The 14,575-nt window shown below is 36.9% G+C and overlaps 1 protein-coding gene across 1 annotated transcript in view; it reads left to right on the top strand.

Moving 5' to 3' along the window:
- The window catches only part of LOC134559191 (collagen alpha-2(I) chain-like), a 45,032-nt gene extending 34,086 nt beyond the window's left edge, over nucleotides 1-10,946 (top strand). The window contains exon 3 of the mRNA XM_063413738.1: nucleotides 10,793-10,946. The gene's annotated coding sequence lies outside the window, so the exon portion shown is untranslated. The remainder of the gene's footprint in view (nucleotides 1-10,792) is intronic.
- Nucleotides 10,947-14,575: the final 3,629 nt, after the last annotated feature.

Genomic DNA, 14,575 nt, shown 5'->3' with positions numbered 1-14,575 from the left:
ATCAGAGTGCCTAAAGGATGATAACTTGTTTGCCACATCAGGACAAAAATCACTGAATGCTATACCAAATGATGCAGATGGTGAGCCTATTAAAATTTATTGCTTGATACCCAGCCAATTTATTCCACCCTGGATGTAAATTGACATGATAATCAAATGCTATAAACAAAATTAGAGTGCACTGTAGTACAGAATGATACACTAAAATTTCAAAGCAGATACCACATAATAGCTACTGCTTCATGATTTCAAAATTTAGGAAAAAAGTTACTTTCTTCAGCACAAATTACCAAAAACATTAGATAGATACCTTGAAAGAAAACCAAATCACAAAAATTCAAAATGCAGACATTTGACAGCACAGATTATTTTTATTAGTAAGAAACCAGGAGCAGATTTATTTGCTTTGTTTGAAATTTACACAATAAAAGTCCAGGCTATCCCTGACTAATGTGTTGTCAATGCATAACTGCCTGGTTTCATTTGGCTCAAGACTTGCAGAAGCAATCAATCACTGTGAAATGCCTGACTCCAGCTGAATGCACTGCTTACAGAGGGCTGAGCAGATGCTTTAAGGAATCAAATCATGAACGTTACCAATTTCTCCTTTCTCCTCAAACAATTTTTGTGCCCAGAAAGAATGGAAACTTCATCAGAAATATATTTATGACTTCTATGAAGGACATGTCCTGCCCTTTCATGATTTCCCTTGTATTAATCTTTCCACCTGTAGAGCTACTACTGAGAGATGTGTAACGTGATAAGGTTAAAAACTGAAAAAAAATGCTGTTGTAATAGTAAGCACAATTTGGCTTAACTCATATATCTCTTTTCTAGACTGGAAAAATATTCTAGTCAACAGAAATTAGCCCACCTTTTTATCTGTCACCAGCTCATTTTGAAATGAATCTCTGTAACATTACAAAGGAAAAGTTTTATGTGTCATAATTAACATAAAGCTCCATAAAAGCACATGTGAAACATCCCAGGTGTTCCTGTGCCACATCTTGGTGAGACACACTCAGACAGAAACAAACAGAACTGAGAACCTGCTGAGGACATCTCTGTGCCTGTGCAGGGATGTAGAGACTCATGAGATGCACCCAAGCTGAGACGATGAAATATCAGACATTACCCTCAAAAAGCAGAAGGGAGCAAGTCCTCCACTAGCAAATTAACTTCTCTTTTTTGCTGCTCTTTGTGAGAGCTCCCTGCCCTACTAAGGAGCTGTTGGTTTTGCTATCATTGACAGAAACACTGGAGCAGTTCTGCTGCTTGTTGTTTCCTGCTTCTGCTCATCCGTACAGCATCTGTGTACATCCTGAACCTAAACCAGGCACTCTAGAGAGGGCTGGAAGGGAAGAACCAATGAGGATGACAGAGCAAAAGGGCAGCCGAAAAAATTGTTAGAACAGGAAAATCCCTTAATAGAAGTCAAGACTACAAACCAATCCAGAAATCATAATTAAATAAATGTTTTCCAAGCCAAAAATCCCTAACAAATAAAAACAAACCCAGGTCAATAAACTGTTTCTTTGTTGTATATTTTTAACCTTCCTTTTCTCTGCTGTTTCATCCTTTTCTTGAACCAGTAAGAGCAAGGAAAATGGACCCTGCCATTCAGTGTGGCCCAAGAAATTATGTCCCTGCTCCTTTCTGCAAAAACTTTTTATTTTTTGAGGAGCTGGATAAATCCAAGACAGAGTAAAAGAGGTATTTATGTTCTAATACTGTTGAAATAATGTCCTTATGCTGCATAAGTTCTCATCCAAGTACCTGCTGACAAGGTTCCCCAGTTTGAATAGGTTACATACAACCATGTTGCCTGGAAAAACAACCCCAGAATTTGGCATCAGAGATTTAGATGACTACATGCTCTGTTCCATGACAGCTATTTAAGATAATCAACATTACTGAACTTTACTAATTATGCACTGCAACTTGTGTTTGTGCATACAAATAGGATTCATTTCTCCTTTTTTATCCCTAACACAGAAAGTATATTGAATAACAGGAAGGATTAGGCATTCAGAAACTTACAGTAAAATCCTGTTTGCTTATCAAGGAAAAACAGTCCTACAGAACTGGCTTGCATGCTTTTTTTTTAAACTGTCATTTAATATTTTGGCAATAATAGGGAAGTATTATGTGATATTTTCTAACTTGTAACAAAGTATGAGGTATTTTTAACTTGCTTCTGTGTTCAGAGAACAGAGTATTTGGGCACTGCTTTTTTTTTAGAATGAAACCAGTGACAATGCAGAACATTACTGTCTTGGAAAAACACAAATAAAGAGAGATTTCACCTTAGCCTTATTCAGAAACTTTGTCAGTCCTGAAGTTCTTCTCAGATGGAACATACTATCTGAAAGGCAGTTAGTTTTAACTGAGAAATTTGGCTCACAAGGGAAATTAAAGCGATCCTTCTCTTGCCTTCCAGTTCTTCACTCCTATCACAGAAATATTTACTTGCATTTTCCTGACAGACAGCCCAAGAGGGACAAGGCTGACGAGGTTCTAGATCCAATGCATGCATGTCCAGTGCTAACACTCATTTTCTCACCTCCCAGCCATTTCTGGGCAATCCCTTTGCATGCTCCCAGCATTTGGCTCTGTTCAGTAGACAGTGGGATCCTCTGCTACTTTCAGCCTCTGTGATTGCTTTGATTACTGTAATGTGGCAATAAACACAGCATGGACTCTGCTGTTGTCTCAAGACCAGGGCCTAAACCAATCCTATTATTCATACAGCATCTCAAAGTGCATTAAAAACCAGCTCATGAACAGCTTGAAGCATTTGCAAACTTTCTTTGCAATTATTTTCATGGATCTTCCACATTTCCTATGTTTTCTCCAGTGTAGCAAAGCAAGGTGTATCTGCTGATTAAAAAAAAAAAAAAAAAACAACTTTATCAAATAACATCAATGCAAACTCTATGGTCCTCAGCCCAGAAATTGCTTACTTATTAAAAAACCAAACAAATGTATTTTCATTTTACAGTTGGCCAAATGGGTCTGTCTGCACTCCATGCCATTGTCTACAACACACAAAATTCTTCTGTGAGTGATTTGAATGACCATCACCTATTTATGAGACACAAACAAAGTTTTACTAAAGCAGTAAAGTCAGTCTGATTCCTGAAAGTGATATCCCCTCTAGAGGCTGATCAAAATGCTGCCGGAAAATGAGGTTTCAGAGTTTACTGTATACTTGCAATCAGAATATACCTCTCTTTGAAATTAATCTTTCATTACAGAACATGAAAACAAGAGAGACTTGAGATATTTGATATAACTCCTACGAAAATATTCTGAAGGAAATGGTTAGGGTTAGGGTCAGGCCTCTAGAAAGGATTATCTTTTGATTTTCAGGTGTGTGTGGCACAATAGAGAAATATTAACAAAACACAATGATTTATGCTAAACATAAATGTGGTAGAATGAGAACAACTACATGCTCTAATGCAGACCATGAAGAAACAGCCCCCTTCCCCAAGGTTAATCCTTTCAGCCTAGTGAAGAGCCATTCTCTGTGCCCTGCTTGGGGTTGGTTAAAGAAATTCATGGGGTGTGCCAGAAGTTCAGAACTTTTTGACTTATGTTCCTCTGGCACTGGGCTTTTGCAATACTCCCTGCTGCTGAATTTTAAACAGGCAGAACTGCCTGTTCCAGTCCATTTGCATTGCCCCTGGCTTTGATGGCATCACTGGCTGTGCCAGAACAAGCACTGGGACTGTCTTCACTGTCATTGAATCACTGATCAGAATATTCTGAATAAAAAGAATAAGGGTTTGTTTGGGGAAACAGTTCAGTTCTCACCTAAAGCCAACAGAAGAGCAGGGTCTGAGTTCCACAGAAGGCCAGCTGAGAAGACCCTGTCTGCCAGCCCAGAGCAGTAAGAGGCTGGGTGGGATATGTGGTCACTCAGCTGGGAAATTCCACTCACTGGAATACTGGGGAAAGAAAAACTCCCAACTCCAGATGATTATTTCTAGGCAACTAGCACTGTCATGTCTTTTAAGGAAAAAAAACCAAATAAATCCTCCCAACAAACCACCTCCATCTGAATCTCTGCTTTTGATCTACTTTTCCAAATAAGAATTGCATTGGGGTGACAAGTCACAGACAGTGAAAACTGCCCATCCAGGCAGGCTGAAAAAGATCAACATCTTAATTCAAATGAATACCATTCTGCATATTCCTGTATTAACTGATTAAGAGCTAACCATCAGGCTGTAGGTAGTAGTGATACCAAACTAAGTATCTTCTGTAAGGCAAATTTGAAGGAAAAAAAATTACTGGAGTGTTGAAAGTCACGGTCATCTAATAAAGGATTTGTGACTATGTGAAATTGGAAAAGAAATTGTATATTCTGAAGCTATTTTCATGCCATTAGCTTAAGTCAGAGAGAATAAAAGCAAATGTTGCTTCAAAGATTAGTTTAGAAATCCGATGTGCAAAGAATGAACATGACTGGCTCTTTTCTCCTTCTCCTTTCTCTCATATCTTTTAGATTGGGTTCATTCTCCCTTCACAGGAACTCAAGTACAAAGATTTTTTTTTTAATTTTTTTTTTGCCTGGTTTCCAAGGGCAGGATGACCTCTTTTTTTGACAAAAATGATCAAATTCACTATTTCAGGAATTTACTCTTATGCATTTGTCCATTTCAGAGGACAATTGATCAATACCAGATAGCTTCCTATGGCTATCCATGAGCAGAACATGCATCCTGATGGTTCACTTTAGTGCATCACTATGGCCCTCCCCTTTTTTAAAGCTACCTAGTGATATCAAATGATGGTGGTCTTGCATTATCAGTTACTCTGGTCATTCTTACAGCATATGTGAACTCAAATTTCTTCATAGAGTCTGTCTCCCATCTTTAATTTGTTTTATTGTGAATCTAATTGCTTTTTAAAAATTGCTTTTTGGATGAAAAGTAAAACCTCACTTTCAGCTAGGAATTAACTGCTGCCAATTAGAGCTGAATAATTACCTCACCCATTTTCTGCATATGTCTCTTACAGATGCACTCCAACAAAAATACAATGTTCTGCATGCAGCATTATTTTTGTTATGAGAGTCACAAAACATCTGAGAATGGTGATTAATCTAAAATGCACCACGGGAGTACCTTTAATTCAGCTAATATTTCCATGGAACAAGGCAAGGGTTGAAAACAGAGGTGCAAAATGAATAGCTTTGACTACAGACAATAAATAGATATCAAAGGCTAGTTAGTCCAAACATAGCTACTTCTTATGGGTACGAATAAAATCGGCTGAAAGCTCTTCAGTTCTAGCCACCATGTGCCAGGGAGCACATTTTACTTGGAAAGTACCAAAGGTCTTTCACTAAGGAGAATATTCAATGAAAGGTGTTTGGTTTTTTTTGGTTTTTTTTTTTTAAATATATATTTTAAATCAGAATTGAATCCTCTTGTGCAAAAAAGTGTTTTGACTACAAGTCACACATTTCAGTCAGCTCTATTCTTAATTGATACAGTTTTTGCAACTTTAAATCTCCCAATAGTTTTGGAACAGACACCCCTGGTCCCCAATTTTATGGCACATTTGTACCCAAAATACAGCTCCATTAACTTCTTAGCTGGGAACATAAGAATTAAGGCAGAGGCACATCATGCCTTTTGCCATATAATATGGGAAATAGGAAAAAAGATTTGGATAGCCAGGGAATATAATTCTTTCACAGATTAAGGCTATAGAGGTATGTGAAGTTCTCTGGTTTAGATTGTCTCCTGAAGTGATAATACTTGAAATGAGGAATAATGGATTTTTCTACTCATTGGATTAACTGGAGAGACAAATTCAAAGAGTAAGAATGTGAATATCAGGATTATTACCAGGTACTTAAAAGCATAACTACAGTATAAGCCAAAGAAAGGGGAGAAAAATAAAATTGAAATTAGTTTAACAGAAAATTTAATGTTGAAAATACACTTTGTTAAAAATTATTTAAAATGATGGAAAAACCTCCGAGCAATAAGATTAGCTATATAAAAAATGCTACTTTCAGCAGTAATTTGACTAAAGTTTGAAAATTTTATGTTTGAAAAAAGCGCTGTAACATGCAATTTAAGGTGCTTAGACACCTGTAACTACTTGCTGTTTCTGCATTGAAGATTTAAAGAAATAATGTAATGGTGCCTAATATATAGGTTTTCTTTATTTAGGATTAAATTCAATCATGTTTGGTTTCTGTGACCCAAAACATGATGAAAACATTACTGAAAGTATATCTGGCCTCCACCCAGCAGCTTTGCCCATGACAGGAGTACAAAGCTCGGTACCATTCAGTGAGTACACAGAGGTGCTGAACCTTCTCAGCCAGAGAGGGACCCCTTCTCCTGCCAGCTACAGATGCATTAATCATGGAATCTGGATTTTACAGCTGGGATAAGTGCAACTGTCAGGGGATGAAATCCTAACACTTATGTGCACAAGAGAGGGTGGGGAGATGTACCTGAGCTGGCTCTTAACAGCCAACAGAAAGCAATTTTCTTGGGCAGGTTTGTGTTATTTGCATTTCTACATTTTCCCTCCTAGAAGGCAGTTTTCAAATGCTTCAAATTTTAAAACAACTGCATGGATTACCTGAATGTCAACATTTCCTATTGTAACTAGCCACAATATTATTTTGTTGATGTGAAGATGTGATGAGAACATAGACACCATAATATCACTTGCTCCATTAACCCATCCTATTCTTTGATATATTATGAGATGTAAATTATTATGAGATTTAAATTATTACAATTCATTAACTTTAAATTTAAAATATAGATATCCAAAGCATGAAATAACTATTTTCTTCTGTTTCAGCCAAAGTGATGAAATGTAAAGTCTGGTAAATACTCTTATATTATGGCAAATGACCTTGGATACTATCCATATCCCAGAGGTCTCAAAGCACCATAATCCACTTCCAAACCAGTTCACACAGTACAACAGTCAACACTAGGGACTGCACTAAGACTGCTACATCCATGCAAACATTAAACGGGTTTTTCCTATTTCCTTAAAGAACAATGGCTGAGGGTAATGAACTAACCAATAATTACAGCCTAACAGTTTAAAAATTACTTCTAGAGCCCTTTTCTCTCCATTACTTGTTGTCCCATGTCCTGTTTTCCAGCCGCTCCTTTTTCCTAAATCTCTTTGCTCGCTCAAAATAATGAAATTAGTTTATATACAGATCTACTAAGTAGTAGATTAGAAACTAGGACCAGGAGATATTTTTAGATGGTCTTATTCAGTTATTCAAACCACCCTAGTTAAAATTAGAAAACACCTACATCAGCAGCATAGAGGGAAGGTTTCTGACTCAGTAGGGAAAAAGCTGTAACACTGAATTTATTATATTTGGTCCACAGGGTCTTGGTTTGCTCAGCTGCAAAGGATTAAATAAACCTCCAGGGTAACATTTATGATAAACTGCATAGTGTTGGAGAGGTCCAGGTGATATTTGCCTGAAGATTGTGAGAATTGTGTCTCAACAGTTGATTGACCTAAGTGAAGGCACCGAAAAGGAAGCAGTAGGGAGAAGAATGTATTTCATAAAGAATGCATTCATGCTGACTGACCTTAAACTGCAGATGAAGAACATCTAAGATTTCCCTTTGTGCCATTTAAGCTGTTTATTTAAACAGGATTGTTGTCCTCATTGTTTCTCTATCTTTATAGCTCTTTTTAAATAGCATATTATATAAGCACTGGTGACTGAAAAACACAGGCAGAGAACCTTTTCTGCTCTTCATACACACCAGGGGTGATTACTGACCACTTCACTGCAAAGTAGAGGTAGAGTGGTAAAATTCAGTCAGGTCTCCCATCTGTGATTGGAACACTGAGATAAACAGTTCTAAGGAAAATAATTCTCCTAGGATTCTCTAAACTTCTGTAATGAACTTAGCAACTCACAAGTTGTCTCCCCTATAGTTCCATACATCCAGAATTTTTGGAAAAACAAAGAAATCAAGCACACGAAACAACTTTCAAATGTATAATTTTTCTTAACAGCTGAAAATAACTGGACTGATAGCAAGGGAAGAAAGAACATGTGGAGAAAACTGAATTATGGTCAAACTATCTTTGCACTCTCTGAAACATTATCCCTGACCTTTTTGAACAAGATCATGTCCTAAAGTCACGTTTGAGGCTACAAGCCAGGGAAACAGTCAGTGATAATTGCGACTTTTGTTAGTAAGAATGTGTATTTAAAAGACAATGGGGTATGTTTGCAAGACAAATTTATGAGAGATAATAACAGTTGGTTGCTTGGCATTCACAGACTGCACTTTTGAGTTATGTGCACAGCACCAGACTACACACAAATCTGTAAAGCTGTTTCTGGATCTTAAATCAAGTCGTTGTCCCTTCAGTCAAGGTGATAAGAGTTCATCACAGATAAAAGATGATCTAATTAATGATTAGCGAGAACAGGGTTATTTCTCACCTTACAAGGAAACCATGAGTCACTCAAGCAGGTGAACTGTGTGAGTGCACTGCCCACAGTTCAGAGACAGGTGCTAGGATTATTTTTAGAAACAGAACACTGCCAAAGAAAAATATGCAGGCCAGGATTGGAGTGGGGATTGGCACAGCAAATCAAACAAGAAGTGTTATTTATGCACCAAATCCATCTTTGTAGTCTCCTGTTTTCTACTAGAGACATGCAAACAGCATCAGAAAACATCAAGAAACACAACCCCATTGTAGAGAGCAGAGAGCCCCGTTCTGTACTCCCTCAATGTGCCTGATCTCCAGCCTGCTCCTCCCCCAGAGGGACCTACACTGTATCTCTGGGGGGTCATGATGGAATAGCATAACCACTTCTGAGAATACTGCAAGTATACGAACTGGGATCACAAACAAGATTGATGCACTCTGAGGTATTTAACAATAAACAAACAAAAAACTCAATTATCCCACAACTTCTGAATGTCAGTCTACAACACCTAGAGCTCCTTCACACTCTCTAGGGAAAGAGTGAATGTCCAAGATAGCTGTAGTCCAAATGAAGCTGGTCAAAGGGGCTTCATCTATTCTTATTATTAGGAGGGGATGTTTCTCAACCAAGCTATTAACTTATGAACTAACTTGACAGTAATATCCCTTGTCCATCCATACTGGTCCACATAATTAAAGATTATGTTGTGGGACTGCAGGAGCTCCACCATGATATGTGAGGAAGACAAATATTATTGATGAGTATCTCAGGGAGACCATAACTTTCAAGGACAAGTTTGCTTAAGACATAAGAAACAAGAACACTTACTTAAAGAAATTAACTTGCACAATGCATTTCACAGGGTCAGCATCACTCTTTCCTTTCACTGTGAGTAGATTAATATTGTCTTTAACCTAACCAATTGTGTGCTACTTGCTTCCCTGATAGCCTTGCATGCTCATTAACACAGAATTGATTCTCTCTTCTGGCCTCTGTTACTCAATCACTTGTCAGTGTTATCACAGGAGAATACGTAATCGTTATGGCTGTAAGGGTCAAGCTTGTCTCCTGGCATATTTAAACATGCCCCGTGTAAGAGCTGTCTTCAAGAACAAGCAGCCTGGCAGTGCTGTCTCTGATGAGATGCTGGATTATCCTGGAATTATCATTAAAAAGGGCCTATTTCACAATCTGCTGGCAAATACCATTTATACTGTTAACTTCTAGCAAAACACAGACAAGTCTGGTTTGGACTTGAGGGAGCTTTTTTTGTTCTAGGTGTGGCTTTTTTGCTTTTTCTTTTTCAAAAAATCATTTGATAAACAAGGATGATCATGCACTAAAGGCTATTCTACCACAGTCATATCCTCCAGCAGAGTCTTCTCTTCTGAAATTAACTATTTAATTACAAACTTCGTTAGCTTCTGAGAGGCAACAAGAACTTAGGTAGTAAGCTAAGCAAACATGGTATCAGAGGCATCTTGGAATCATGATGAGCTATATCTGGTTATCTTTTATCGCCTGACAGAATAGTGTGGAGAAAACACCTCTCTATGGATCACGAAGTTTTATAGGCAGGTTTAAATCAGACACACTCCTAATGATACCTTCCAGAATGTTATTTATGTTGAATATTCCACAGTTAGATCTTACAAATAACAGGCTAAACAACACATTTAGAGCTTTGTAAATTGTTTCTGTCACCCAGACAAATTTATTTGGACAGAAAAGCCCTTTCAATGTTAGTCTTCAACAGCAAAGTGGCTAAAACACATGACTGAAGCCCTTGGTGTAAAACCTGAGCCATAACGCCTGATTATATCACTGTACAGTTATCACTCAGCTCAGATATTTCTGTCATGGATCATTAGCCAGGTGCTAAGGAGACAAATGGCAGCATTTGCCATGTGACAGCTTGCACTGTCTTTATACACAGGAGCATATTTTATCAACAAAGTACAAATAGTTCTACCTTGTGATTTGTACTCCTCGTGTTTATAACAATTCCATTGAGATGTTAAAGTAACAAGTTTTGTTAGAGAAAAAATTACTTTCTTATACGAAATTAGCTCAGAGTTTAAAACTCTAATGACAGTTCATCTGGCATAATGGCATTTTCCAAGTGTAGTTCACTATCCTTGGACCTCAGATTTTTGATTTCATTGTACAGCTCTTCTAGAACCAATGAATTGGTGTTCCGCTGAGCGGCCACACAGTTTAACCTGGTAGCCACCACCAATTTGCAGTGGCTGTTTTCCTTTAAATGTATAATAAATGACAGATCAATGCCATCTGCTAAGTCTTTCCATTTTGCACCTGCAGCACAGGAATGGAATAAAGCAGGCTGTAAAATGGAGACCTGGACTGGTTTCAGGATGGCTGTATGGGTCTGATATAGTGCGTGCAACTACAGGGGCATTGCGTCGTTTCGCTCTTGTTCCGTCACATTAAAACACCATCAACTGCTACAGGATACTGGAGCTTGCTTAACCACTTGAATATTTTACAACTTGGAAACAGCTTCTCTAAATTATTTAGGTATGTATTCTTTTTATACTTAAGGCCATGATAGCTTTTAGATATAGACTTACATATGATGCTAAGAGAAAAACTTGTCTCTCCTCTCCTCAGGTGAGGTTTTAAAAAACCACCAATCAAACCCCAAATACTTTGTCAGAATTTTAGTGTTAGTTGCAAGCATTTAGTCAGATGTAACCAAAATCTTGCTAAGCACTTAGTGGAATTGATTACATAAAATTGGGACAGAGTAAATAATAATTTAAGAGGTTCCAAGGGTGAACATAATTAGAAAAATAAATTGTGTCAAAAATTAATTTTTCTACTCAATATTACCCAATGAATTAAGGAATCTTTAAAAAAACATTTAAGTCATTTACAACTCACATTCTTCCAAGGTCTGCAACACAATGTATGTAAGGCCATAAATGCAATGTATGGAAATGTATGAGTTTAGATCAATATCAATTGCTGGAAAATAAATTTTACTTATATTTTCTGTTACTTTATAACCCCAGGAAAGAATTAATTGCAACACAGGTGGATTTGAGTAATTGGACTGAGCCTAACTATCTGTGACAAGGTCAACAGCTTTACTTTGAATAGCCTCAGATTCCTTAGCTAAAAATGGATTTGTGGAATTCAATATAGAAAGAATATATTTTAAAATGGAAAAACCAGGCAAATATGGTCACTCATTAGCTGAAACATATTTTCAATTGAATCTTAAGTAAGAACCCTTCTAAGAATGTTGTTCTACACAATCAATAATTGTATTTAATACATACCCTGAAAATTGACCTTGCTTTGAGCCGGGGTTAGTTATTAAAAATGTAAGCACAGAGCAGGTGCTCATCATTGAACAAAGAATGCCAATTTTTGATGTACATTCTGCTGTTTCCTCTGTATACTTGAGATAAGCAGTATACGAAACAGCAAATAAATAAGAAGGTTGATAGAAACATATCACAATGAACTTAATGTAAAGAAGCTACAGTATTATATGGCCCTGAAATCAGAGAGAAGGTGTATCTTAGCATAAAGCCAAGCTGTTTATGACTATGTATAATATCTGTATATGCATCGCATCAGTCTTTGGGTTTCCTCATGGTTAAATTCAAATTTGGTACAACATAAATACTTCATACATTATTGCTAAACTTGAGATGATATGATATGATATGATGATTTCTTCCTTGCAAAGAAGCAAACCTATCCTAAAAAGGAGCTTGATCTTCCTTTTTAATGAAGGGAGAACTAGAAAGTTTAAGAGACAATGAAGAGACAATCACTGCATCCTTAGCAAAAGAAATGAAACTTCAGCAAAGAAATCCAAGTCTCAGATAAAAAGTCTCAGAGAGCCTAAAAGAGAATAAGCATTGACTTAAAAGAATACAACAGAGTCCACAAGGATAGAAACAAAGTGCAAATTTTCAAGACTCAAGCAGTGTTTGGCCATGACAAGTAATTAAGATAATTTCTAAAGATAAACTACTCAGATATTGTTACAGAGTTAAAAAAGATAAATTGGATCCATACCTTGGGCTTTGAAAGCTTATGATGGCAGATATAAATCTCTGAATGCAAGGACTTTTAAGGGATGCTCCTTCTTTCAAAATTAGGTAAATTGATAATTAGTAATTTTCCCCTCCCTATGCTGTTATTCTTTATTCCAACTAAGAGCTTTGCCAGTGTGTCAGAGGTCCACTGGTGCTCAGCTCCTAGGCAGTGTCTCAGTGTAATAGAAATTTCTGCAGTTTAACTATCCATTTCATGAAGTAAAATTCAATTTTGTTCTGAATCTACCAACCATTATTTCATTTGAGGACTCCTGCGCTTACAGGGAAAGGAAATATTTCTTTTCTGCTTCACCATAAAAGATTTTTTCTTTGCTACATGATTTTTTAGTGATACCCCTTTACACAGGTGGCAATGGCTCTCTGCTGAGAACCTTTCACCCCATCCAAACTGGTCATTAGTTTTCCACTGTGCTGCTGCTTCTTTATCCAATCCTTTGACCACTTGACTCTTCTGGTCTTTCAACAGCTTAGCCAGAGGTTCTGTTGGGGAGAACTTTGTAGAATATATTTTTATACACAAAACAGACTACCTCAGCTGGATCTTCCAGGCCAACTTTCTTACTATCAGCTCTCAGAATGTAAATGGGTTTTCTCTGAGTTGTGACTTCACTTTTCAGGTTTTGCCAAATCTCCCCTTCTTTTTTATCTTCATGTCCATTAATTCTACTTATTTGGCCAATATAGACACCAGGCATAAATTCTAGTTCCTTAGACACCTTTGAAATCTCACACAGATTGTGTGACACTTCAGCCACTATTTGTCATCTTCTTCCACACTTTTCCAATCAAAGGTAACCTTTTACTCAATGGCTCAGCTCGCCCATTCTTAATTTCTTGTGAAATTTATAGATTAATACCATTTCATCAACACAAGGTACCTAGATGACTTTGTATTTATATTGTAAAGAACATATAAATTTCCAGAAAAAACCTGAGACCTGTTTTTCACCTGAATCAATAATAGATGGTAAAGAGCATAAATAACAAGGCAATAAAGGAGAGATTCATCTTTTATATCTCTCTGTGTGCATTGAGTGTGTAGCAATTCCTGAGACAGAGGATGCATTCAGATCATGGTTTTATAGCCAGAGGTGAACTTATTTTTTATGAATTTGCTGAAGGACTCAAACTTTTTTCTTGAGAGGATTAAAGGAGATTATAAAATAAAAACAGAAAAAACCACCACAAGCTACTTGTTTGGGTAAGTGATGACTAAGAATGAATTATATACCAGGCATAACATATCTTTAGGCTATTTACTTCCAAGTGGGAATGGATTACTTAGTGTGATACTCAGTGCATAACTAGAAACAGCAGCATTAGATTATGTCAAAGAAAATGCAGGCTTATATTTAGAGAAAAACTCATTGACAGGAAAATATGATACTTCCTGAGAGAAGCAATAGGAACTAAATATCAAGAAACTGTAAGGCTGTTCAACTCCAGTGCATTAAAAATTACATAATACAAGAGATTTACCTGAGGGTAAGTACTTACTAAAATCACACTAATTTTGACTAAAGTGCAAGCAGGCTCCAAGAGAAGGTAACTTATTTCCACTTGGTTGGATTGTTAAGGTACTTGGGAAATGAGCACTCTCAGGATCTATGACCACTTTACAGTCATGAACGTTTTCCTAACACTCACATTTATTACTGGCCTTGGGATCATAAGTAAATAACCCTCTCTCCTAATGTTCCAGCCAGTTAGTAAAGATGGACTGATGTCCCTATGCACTATTTTGGCTTCCTGTAAGGAAAAGATATATTGCTCAAGATTAGCCCCTCAAAAGAAGTTTAGAATTATTGTTGTTTTCTTTCTGCCAAAGCAATTGTTCTCTATGTTATTTGAAACAAGTTTTACATCTTTTTATCTAGCAAGCAAAATGAGTGTTAGCTAACCATTGAAATAGTTTAATTAGCAGGCAATTCACTTAAGCAAAGAAAGGAAAAATATCATTCAGGTCTCAGAGAAAACACCCCACTAATGCCTTCAAAGCATATCTAAA

The sequence above is a fragment of the Prinia subflava genome, chromosome 16, assembly GCF_021018805.1.
Source record: "Prinia subflava isolate CZ2003 ecotype Zambia chromosome 16, Cam_Psub_1.2, whole genome shotgun sequence".
In the NCBI taxonomy this organism is placed as follows: Eukaryota; Metazoa; Chordata; class Aves; order Passeriformes; family Cisticolidae; genus Prinia; species Prinia subflava.
The sequence above is the reverse complement of the archived record's forward strand: the minus strand, read 5'-3'. Positions and strand labels throughout refer to the sequence as shown.